Below are 11,094 nucleotides of genomic sequence, written 5' to 3'. Positions count from 1 at the left end.
ATTTTTTTTTTTTTTTTTTTGGTACCAGGGATCAAACTCAAATTCCCATGATTTTATCTGTACCAGAAGGAAAATGGAAGCAGAAGCTACAATTCAATAGAGCAAATAGAAAATGAGAAAAAAAAATTCATGCAGAATCCCCTCTTGGGATATTTGGGTTTTTGTTTTGTTTTGTATTTTTGTACCGGGGATTGAACTTGGGTCCTTGCGCTTGCAAAGCAGGCCGCCCAACCGCTGACTAAATCCCCAGCCCCTTTTTTTTTGTTTTTTGAGACAGGGTCTCACTATGTAGTACAGGCTGACCTTGAACTCACTGTGTAGCCCAGGCTGGCCTCAAACTCACAGTGATCCTCAGCCTCCTGAGTGCTAGGATTACAGGCATGAGCTACCTTGCCCAGCTTGATATTTTTTTTTTATTAATTAAATTTATTGGTACATTTAAGGTATACAGTACAACTACATTCATTATTGGGATCTTGTACCTTTACATGACAGGTCTTGGTTCTCATTTTTTCCCCTTGTCCCTGCCCTCCCTTCACCCCCTCCTCCCCTCCCCATTTACAAACACTTTATTTCCATTTTTAGATTTTGTCATATTTTTTTTCTTTTCCCTTATTACCTTTCCCCTACCCTTCCCATTTTCCCTGCACCTTTAGCCCTTTTCTTCCCATTTCACAATGTCAGTTATCTCATTAGGATCTTATGTACTATTACAGTTTTTCACACCAGAGAAACTATTCGGTATTTATACATGTGTGACTTATTTATTTCACTTAGGAGTATATCCTCAATATGTATCCATTTTCCTATGAATGAATCTAATTTCTCATTCTTTATGGCTGAGTAGTATTCCATTTTATAGAAAAACCACATCTTCTTTATCCAGTTTCGAACTGATGGGCAAATGGGCTGTTTCCAAATTTTAGCTATTGTAAACTGTGCCGCTATAAACATGGGTATGCATATATCACTGTGGTATGATTCTTTTAATTCTTTTGGGAAGACACTCAGCAGAAGAATAGCTGGGTCAAATGGAACCTCTAGTCCTAGCTCTTTCAGGTATCTCCGTATTGATTTCCATAGTGGTTGCACCAGTCTACACTCCCACCAACAATGGAGAAGGGTTCCTTTCTCCCCACAACCCGGCCAGTGTTTGTTATTGATTGATTTATTGATAGCAGCCATTCTTTGAGGAGTGAGGTGGAATCTCAGTGTTGTTTTCATCTGCATCTCTCGAATGATCAGTCATGTGGAACATTTTTTCATATATTTACTTGCTGCTTTTACTTCTTTGTCTGAGAAATGTCTGTTCATTTCAGATGCCCATTTATGAATTGGGTCATTATATTTGGGGGGGGCTGATTGCTTTGAGTTCTTTATATATTTTCGATAGTAGTCCTTTGTCTGAGGAGCAGCTGGTAAAAACTTTTTCCCACATTGTAGTTGTCTCTTAGTTCTGTTGATGGTTTAAATTTTGCAGTACAGAAGCTTTTTAATAAGATGAGATTCCACTTCTTGATTCTTTGTGCTAGTTCCTGTGCTACTGAGGATTTGTTCAAAAGTCTTTTCCTATGCCAAAGTCTTCAAGAGTTCTGCCTAACTTATCTTCCGGCAAGTTTAGTGTTTCTCTTTTAATGTTTAGATCCTTAATCCACTTGGATTTTAATTTAGTGCATGGTGAAAGATAAGTGTCCAGTTTTAATCTTTGGCAGGTTGAAATCCAGTTTTTCCAACACCATTTATTAAAGAGGCTATCTTTCCTCCACTGAGGATGGTCAGATCCTTTGTCAAGATGACATAGCTGAGTACATCTGGAGTTGTTTTTGTGTCTTCCAATCTGTTCCACTGATCCTCAGGCCTTTTTCTTTGCCAGTACCATTATGTTTTTATCACAGTGGCTTTGTAGTATAGTTTCAAATTGGGAATTGTTATAACTGCTGCTATGTCTCTGTTGCCTAGGATGGCTTTTGCTATTCTAGGTTTCTGGTTCCAATGAATTTTTGGATTCTTCTTTCTAGTTCTGTGAAGTACACTGTTGGAATTTCAATTGGCATTGCATTGAATCTGTATAGCAGTTTTGGGAGTATGGCCATTTTCACTATGTTGATTCTTCCTACCCAGGAGCAGGGGTTATCTTTCCATTTTCTTATATCCTCTTCAATCTCTTTTTTCAGAGTGCTGTAGTTTTCAGTGTAGAGGTCTTTTGCTTTTTTTGTTAGATTGATTCCTAGATACTTCATTTTTTTGGATGCTATTGTTAAAGGAATTGTTTCCCTAATTTCTCTCTCAGTGACTCTGTTATTGGCGACAAGAAGGCTATTAATTTTTGGGTGTTGACCTTCTATCCAGCTACTCTACTAAAAGTGTCAATTAAGTCTAGAAGACTTTTGGTAGAGTTTTTTGAGTCTTCAATGTAGAGTATCATATCATCAGCAAATAATGACAATTTAACTTCTTCCTTTCATATCTTTATTGCTTTAATTTCTTCCTCTTCTCTAATTGCTATGGCCAATGTTTCCAGAACTATATCGAAGAGGAGTGGTGATAGTGGGCATCCTTGTCTTGTTCCTGATTTTAGCATGAAGGTTTTCAGTTTTTGGCTATGTAATATGATGTTGGCTGTTGGTTTTTCATAGATAGCCTTTATAAAGTTGAGATATAGACCATCTATTGTAATTTTTTGCAGGGTTTTTATCATGAATGGATGTTGAATTTTGTCAAATGCTTTTTCTGCATCTATTGAGAGGATCATATGATTTTTGTCCTTGACTCTGTTAATATAGTGTATTACATTTATTGACTTACGTATGTTGAACCATCCTTGTATCCCTGGAATAAATCCAACTTGGTCAGGATGTATGATCTTCTTGATGATCCTCTGAATTCTGCTTGCTAGTATTTTATTAAGGATTTTTGCATCTATATTCATTAAGGAGATTGGCCTGTAGTTCTCTTTTTTAGTTGCATCTTTCCCTGGTTTGGAAATCAAAGTGACACTTGCTTCTAGGAATGAGTTTGGAAGTATTGCTTCCCTTTCAATTTCATTGAAAAGTTTGAAGAGTAATGGCAGTAGTTCTTCTCTAAATGTCTTGTAAAATTCAGCAGTGAATCCTTCAGGACCTGGGCTTTTCTTTGTTGGCAAATTTTTAATTACATTTTCAATTTCATTGATTGTAATTGTGTTTAAAATTTTTTGTCTTCTTTGTTCAACTTTGGTAATTCATAAGTATCTAGAAATCTGTCCATTTCTTCTGTGTTTTCCATTTTGTTAGAATACAAGTTCTCAAAGGAAGTATTGATTATCCTCTGGATTTCTGTTGGATCTGTTGTGACTTCACCTTTTTCAGTCCTAATTGCATGGATCTGATCCTTTTCTTTCCTTTTTTTGATAAGGTTAGCTAAGGATTTATCAATTTTATTTATTCTTTCAAAAAACCAACTCTTCAATTCATTTATTTTTTGTATTGTTTTCTTAGTTTCCATTGCATTGATTTCTGCTCTTATCTTTATAATTTCCTCTCTTGTTCAAACTTTGGATTTTCTTGCTCTTGTTTTTCTAGGAGTCTAAGATTCATCATTAGGTCATTTATTTGATCTCACTCTGTTTTCCTAGTGTGGGCATTCAGTGCTATGAACTTTCCAAGTAGAAGTGCTTTCATTGTGTCCCATAGATTCGTGTATGTTGTTTTGGCATTTTCGTTTATTTGTAAAAATTGTCTGATTTCTTCCTTAATTTCCTCTGTGATCCATTGATTGTTTTTCAATTTCCATGTGTTTGTGAAGTTCCTATGGTTTCTTGTGCTATTGATCTCCAGCTTGATTGCACTATGATCTGATAATATACAGGGAATAACTTCAATTCTTTTGCATTTATTCAAACCTGTTCTGGAGCTCATATGTGATCTATTTTGGAGAATGACCCATGTGCAGCCAAAAAGAATGTATATTCTGATTTTGTGGGGTGGAGCACTCTATAAACGTCTATTAAGTCCATGCTTTCAAAAGTTTGGTTCAATTTTAGTATTTCGTTGTTGACTTTTGGCCTAGATGATCTGTCTATTTGTGAAAGTGGGGTATTTAGATCCCCCATTACAATTGTGTTAGTGCTTATTTGGTTTTTCATGATACTTAATATTTCTTTTATATAGCTGGGGGCATGAGTATTTGGTGCATATATGTTTATGTTTGTCATCTCTTCCTCTTGAATTGTTCCCTTTACAAGGATATAGTGGCCTTCTTTGTCTCTTTTAATCAGTTTTGGTTTGAAATTTACTTTGTCTGCAAATGAGATTGCTAGCCCTGCTTTTTCCTGGGCTCCTTTCGCATGAAGAATTGTTTTTCATCCTTTCACTTTCAGTCTATGGGCTTCTTTTTGCACTAGGTGTGTTTCTTGTATACAATATATTGTTGGATTTTGCTTCTTAATCCATTCTGCCAGTCTGTTTCTCTTGATTGGTGAGTTGAGGCCATTGACATTGATGGTTATAACTGATATGTACTGACTTACTATTGTCATGTTATTGGCCTTTTGTTGACTCTTTACTTTTTCACCTTCTCCTTTTAGTTTCTTGCCTTGCCTATTTGATTTGCTCGTTGGGCCTCATGGTGTTGTTACCTTCATTATCTTTTTCTAGGATATTGTTTAGAATTCATTGTAGTGCTGGTTTGGTATTCATATAGTTTCTCAGGTGTTCTTTGTCATGGAAGTATCTTATTTCCCCATCCATTTTGAAAGAGAGTTTTGCAGGATACATCAGTCTAAGTTGGAGGTTCTTCTCTTTTTAGTACTTGAAATATCTCACTCCAGGCTCTCCTTGACCTAAAGGTTTGTGTTGAAAAGTCTGCTGTGATTCTGATGGGCTTTCCTTTGCATGTGATTTGTTTTTTCTTTTTTTCTCTCTTATTGCTTGTAGTATTTTGTTCTTCTGTTGGGTTTCTGGGATCTTGATTATTATATGTCTAGGTGTAGATTTTTTTTTTATTGTGGCTAGTTGGGGTCCTATATGCCTCACTTATCTGAATGTCAAATACTTCCCCTCTGGGAAGTTTTCTGTCATTAATTCTGAAAACATCTTTTTTAAGTCATTTGTATTTTCTCCTGCTACTTCATGGATTTCTATCAGTCTTATGTTATTCTTTGCATCATCTAGGAGTTGTTGGATCGAATTCTCATGATCCCCTACTGTTTTTAAGAGACCTCTCTTTTCACAGTCACTGACTGCAGTCTTATCTTCTATATCTGAGATTCTATCTTTGCATTCTTCTATTCTGTTGCATATACTTGCAATGGAGTGTTTAATGTCCTGGATATCTGTTTGAATCTGTTTTATGGATTCCATTTCTTTCTTTTTTTTAATGATTTTAATATTTGTATTTGTTTTTGTTGAATATATAAGTTAATTTTCAATGACATTAGGATTTAGAGCTAGAATTCTCTCTCTCTCTCTCTCTCTCTCTCTCTCTGGTACTGGGGATTGAACTTGGGTCCTTGTGCTTGCAAGGCAGGCCACCGAACTGCTGCGCTAAACCCCAGGCCCTCCATTTCTTTCTTATGCTGGGCCTTCATGGCTTCTATCGTCCTGAGCTCATCTATTTTTGGGTCAGTTTCTGTTCTGGAGTCTCGAATCATGACTTTCATTTTGCTCACCATCTCTATGGTTATCTGGGAAATTATTTCTGTTTTGAATTTTTCCAGAGCCTGATTGATCTGTTTTGTTACTTCCTGTGCTTTGAGTTCAGGGTGTCCTGGTGGTTCACTATCGGCCTTTTCATCCTCATTTGCCCTACTGTTTGCCATTGGTGAACTGGAAGTCTGTCTTTGTGTCTTGCTTAAGTGTTTTCTCATTTTTATTTTTGTTGTTGCACTGTCCTTGGTTTAATCTCTGGGTTATCACCCAAATCTTCCTGATATAGTTGTGCCCTAGCTTCTGGGTTTCTAATGACCCACAGACGTTCTCATCTTCATAACATCAGAGAAAACAGCTCATCAAATCAACCACAATCCTTTATCCCAACTGATACAATCAGTTTTCAAGCACAACTTGGAAACTGACCACTTGTGGTAGTCACTAGTCTATCACCCTTAAACCATGTGAATTAAATTGAAATCAAGAAGCAGTCCAAAACATGTATGCAATGAACAAACGTTTCAATGTAGGATATTTGCCATTTAGGATGGGGGCTCAGACAGAGATAGGACAAGAGGAGTAGATGAGTAAAAGAATTGGAGATGGTTTCAAGTGAAGCCAGAGGACATAGAATGACCACACAATATTCAGGAAACTGTTGAATTAGAAAGGGATAGACAGAGTAGAAGTACAAGGACAAGAATATATCCCCTTAATAGCAATAGGGGCTCACTTTCCCTGAACCCACTGACCCCTGTGTGAGGTAGAATGACAGAAGAAATGAACATAAAGAAAAGAGAAAAAATGATAAAAGAAGAAATCTGAGTTAGGGCAGGAGCAGAAACAGAAAGGGAGATAAGGGATAATATAGTGGAGTAAGAGACCGAGTTGGGGAAAGAGGACAGAAAAAGGAAAGAATTTGCAGAGTGGAATGAGGAAAAGAAAGGAAAAAAAGAAAGGATTTGAAGGGCCTCTCTCAAACTATATCTCTGCTGTCATAATATACAACATGCAGAGCCATGTGCAGAACCAAGACCCCTGATCTCAGCTAGCTGATGGCAGAACCCCACGACGCAGACTGACCTCTGGCTGCAAGGCCAGAAGGAGTTTCCCGACCTCCTGAATGGTTGAACTCCACACTGTTCTACTACAGGTTTCCCACGCCCTTTCTTTAAAGATGTTCAAAGTTGGGAACTCAGAAAAATATCCTTTATGACCACCTCTGCCTCTGCAGAGGTCTGAGGGTGTGCGGGGGTGGGGAGTTGGGGGAGTTGTGGGGGTTCAGGGGTGCCGGCGTGGCTATCTTCCTGGCGCTGGAGCGATGGTGGCTCCTGGCAGGAGAGGGCATCGCTATCCTTCCCGTGGTGGGTCGGGGCCCAAGCAAGCCCTCCTGGCTCTGGAGCAATGGTGGCTCCTGGCGGGAGAGGGTGTGGCTCCCAGCTTGATATTTGGAAGAGAGAATAGACAGTAGCTATAAAGTGATATGAGGTGTTAAAGTTTCTAGTTTTGTGGTGTGGAGATTGCTCAAAAACTAAAATAGAATTACCATACAATCCAATAACCCTGCTATTGATATAGCCCCTATATACACTGTATGTATCTACTGGATATAGCCAGAGGAACTGAAATCAATATGACAAAGGGATATCTGAACTCATTCATAATCATAACATTGTTATTTGCAGTAGCCAAGATGGATTCAACCTAAGTGTCCATTGACTGATGGATAAGTGGATAAAGAAAATATGGTGCATATACACAATGGAATACTATTCAGCTTTAAAGCAGGGAGAAACCCTGTGATTTGTGGCAAAATGGATGAATCTAGAGGGTGTTATACTAAGTCAAATAAACCAGGCACAAAAAAATATGTGATCTCAGTTATATGTAAAAATATAACAAAGATGAATTTATAAAAGCCCACAGTGGAAGGATAATTACCAGGGACTGGGGGTGTGGGTGGACAAGGAGAATGAAGGGAATGGGAAACTGTTGATTAAAAGGTGCAAATTTCCAGATAGGAGGAATAAGTGTTGAGATCTATTAAACAGCAGAGTGACTATTTTTAAAAAAATAACATGCTGATATTTCAAAGTAAAAGAATAAATTTCAAATATCTGACCATAAAAACAATAGGTAAGTAAGATGGGGGTACATGTTAACTAGCTTGACTTACCATTTCGTGTTGCATACATATATCAAGACATCACATTGTAAGCTGGGCATGGTGGTGCATGCCTGTAATCCTAGCACTTGGAAGGCTGAGGCAGGAGGATTGCCTTGAGTTCAAGGCCAGCCTGGGCTACATAGTGAGTTCAATACCAGCCTGAAATACATAGCAAGACTCTATCTTTTAAAAAAATCACATTGTATCTTATAAATGTAATTATTACTTGTCAGTAAAAATAATATTTTTTAAAGAAATTAAACAATAAAATTTGAATTTCATTTCTCAGATTTAAAATTTCTGGTTTTAATCTTATTTATAAAGATGGTAGTCAGCTGTGTTGGTGTATGCCTATAAACCCCAACACTCTGAAATGCTGAGGCAAGAGGATGTTAAGTTTAAGCCCAGCCTGGCCAACTTACTTCCTTAGTAAGACCCTGTTTCAAAATGAAAAAAGGACTGGGTATGTAGCTCAGTGCAAAGACCCTGGGTTTAGGTTCAATCCCCAGTACCACACACACACACACACACACACACACACACACACACAAATAATTTCAGACAAGATAGTTGATAAGGTGTAAGCCTGGTAGACATCTTGCCAGTGAAGGCGCAGCCTTCCCAAGAATTAAGCCAACTGAAAGAAAATGGAGTTCAGGGATAGAGAGACACAGGTGAATGATAGCATCAATTCAATACCTATACCCATGTCTGCCTGAAGTCAAATCTGCCCATACATTATTTTAGCTATGGAATAATAAATTTCCTTTTTGCCTGCACCACTTTGAGTTTTATCACTTTCAACTAAGAGCTGTGATGAGTCTGAGTAAGTGTGGCAGATATTGCCTGTTGGTACTCATTCTCACCTTCACTCTTCTACAATCTCCCCTGTACCACCACTGTGGGAAAATGAAGGCCACAGTTCTCACATTTGCTCGTCACACTTACTTGAGTTGGTTCCTGTTAAGTCTGAATGTGGGAGGAAGGGAGAAGCCCTTCTGTTTCTGGCAGCAGTTCCTGCCTAAGAAGAGTGAAGGTGGTTCCAATATAATAGGAATTGGTAAAACAGAAGATAGAATTTTATTAGACAGTAAGGACAGTGGCCTCAAAATGGAGTCTGCTGAGTCACAGCCCTCCAGGGACCTTACTAAAACATTACCAGGTGTCCTCTGTCTGTCCATGACTTCCCCAGAGCATGATCAGGAAGGCCATTGGCTCAACGGTGCCTGAGGCCTGCATGGGCCTTGCGTGAGCACTGCATAGATTTGACCCTAAAACTGTGTAGCCTGCTCTAGGGTAGGGATCATGTTGCTTACCCAAAGGCCCAAGCTTTCTTCTAAACCCCATAAAAACTCCCAAGGAGCCTTCTTGGGTATTCTACTCTGAACCCCTTCCTGGCTAATAGAAGCTTTTCTTCCTTTCCTTTCCTTTCCTTTCTCTCTTCTGCTTTCTTACTTCACATTTTAAAAGTAAGTTTGTTTTTACCCTACCTCCTCCATCCATGTTTCATTCTTCATCATGTTGGGACATGACACCAGCATTCAAAGTAATACCAGCAGCATCAGCAATATACGCCAGTGCAGAGTTAAAAGTTCCAGCTCTGGTTCTTTCCACAATACCTTTTGTCCCTTTTGTATCTGTAAATCAAGATTGGTAGTAGCTTCCTGATCTCTGGGTATACCTGCTTTTCTCTTGTGTGTCTACAAAACTTGCTACAACTTTCTAATAATTCTTTACATTAAATCTTTCTCTAGTTTGAATATCTAGAGTGCTCTCTGTATCCCCATTGAAAAATGAATGAGGCAATACACATTCCTATTTGGTATACATATGTAGGGCACATGTACATACTGATGCAATTCAGAAAGGCTAAGTTTCTCAAATCTAAAGTTAGCAAGAAGTTTAGCTGGCACTGGACATCAGACATGTTTGACTAAAGATCTCTAACCTACAGTTGGTCTTTGTTGTTGTTTTCTTTCTGTTTAATCACTAGCTAAAACTAGATAAAAGTAGGGTAAAGAAATAAAAATATCATTAAGAGACTTACTCAAATGACCAAACTTGATGTTCAATTTAGGGGAAAAAAAAGTGGCTTTTAGAGAATGGAAAACTGAGAATAACAAAGTCAAAGAGCAGAAATGTGGGACTGAAGTTATGAGGGAAGCAAAGGATGAGGATAAGTGTTGTGCTCACAAGTATGATATGAAGATTCAAGGCATTTCTTCAGAAGTGAAACAATTGTAAGTGATGAACAGGTTCAGGTTTAGCCATGGTAATTTGGTGGCTGAAGTGGAGACATCAGTCTGCAAAGGTTTCAGCAACCAAGAGGACACAGAAGGTAGGTATAGTGTCTCTCTTAATTACTTTTCTATTGCTGGGACACAATACCCAACACACACAACTCTGAGGAGGAAAGGCTCACTTTGACTCATAGTTTGTAGAGTTTCAGTACATAGTCAGCTGGTTCCTAGTCAGGATGGCATGGCAGAGGGGCATACAGAGGAGAGATAGAGCATGGCATGCCAGCAGGAAGCAGAGCGAGATCAAGGGAGTAGGGAGGGAGATGATATCTACTAAGCCACACCCCCAGTGACCCACATCCTCCAACCAGGCTTCACCTCCCATCACATTTAGCTATAAACTCATCAGTGGACTAATCCATTCATGAGTATCACACCCCCATGATCCAATCATCTCCCCCAAAGCCCCATCTATGAGCATAAGAGGCTTAGAGAGACATCTAGATATAAAACATAACAGTTCCAAAGGACATCTATGTATAGCAGTGTTTCTAAGCAATAATACACATAGAAAGAAGAAAAATAGTACAAATGTGAAGTCTTGCAGATGCTGATATAGCTTCCCATCTAGTAGGGCAGCAACAGGGAAAGGGAGAGATCCTGGTCTCAAAGCTGGCAGGAAAGAAGTAGAGAAGCTTATTAATTGTGAAATATATAATGGTAAAGGGAAGCTTATTAGCCATGGAGTATGGATTTGAAAGGGCACTATGGTGGTCAGAGTTTGTCAGTGTACATCTCTACTCACCAAAGCTGGACAAAGCAAGAGGCCATCAGGTCAGGAGAGGCTGTGCCTACACCAGAAGGAGCCATGGACCATAGATTAGGTTACTTTCCAGGACCCCTTCTTGAATGAATTCAGGGGTTAAGCTTGTCACTGAAAGGTAAGTAATACTGGTATCATACCCACACCATGAGGCATAGTGCCAACTTTGTCACAAAGGCACATTACTGTGGGTGTATAATACCCATGTTTATTCTCTCTCTCTCTTTTTTTTTTTTT

General features: G+C 38.6%; 1 long non-coding RNA gene across 2 annotated transcripts in view; it reads left to right on the top strand.

Moving 5' to 3' along the window:
* The window catches only part of LOC104876293, a 19,394-nt gene that overhangs the window by 4,132 nt on the left and 4,168 nt on the right, over positions 1 to 11,094 (top strand). The window lies entirely within an intron of this gene.

This window comes from Fukomys damarensis, unplaced genomic scaffold (genome assembly GCF_012274545.1).
Source record: "Fukomys damarensis isolate Sample0158 unplaced genomic scaffold, DMR_v1.0_HiC HiC_scaffold_16, whole genome shotgun sequence".
Lineage (NCBI taxonomy): Eukaryota > Metazoa > Chordata > Mammalia > Rodentia > Bathyergidae > Fukomys > Fukomys damarensis.
The sequence above is the reverse complement of the archived record's forward strand: the minus strand, read 5'-3'. Positions and strand labels throughout refer to the sequence as shown.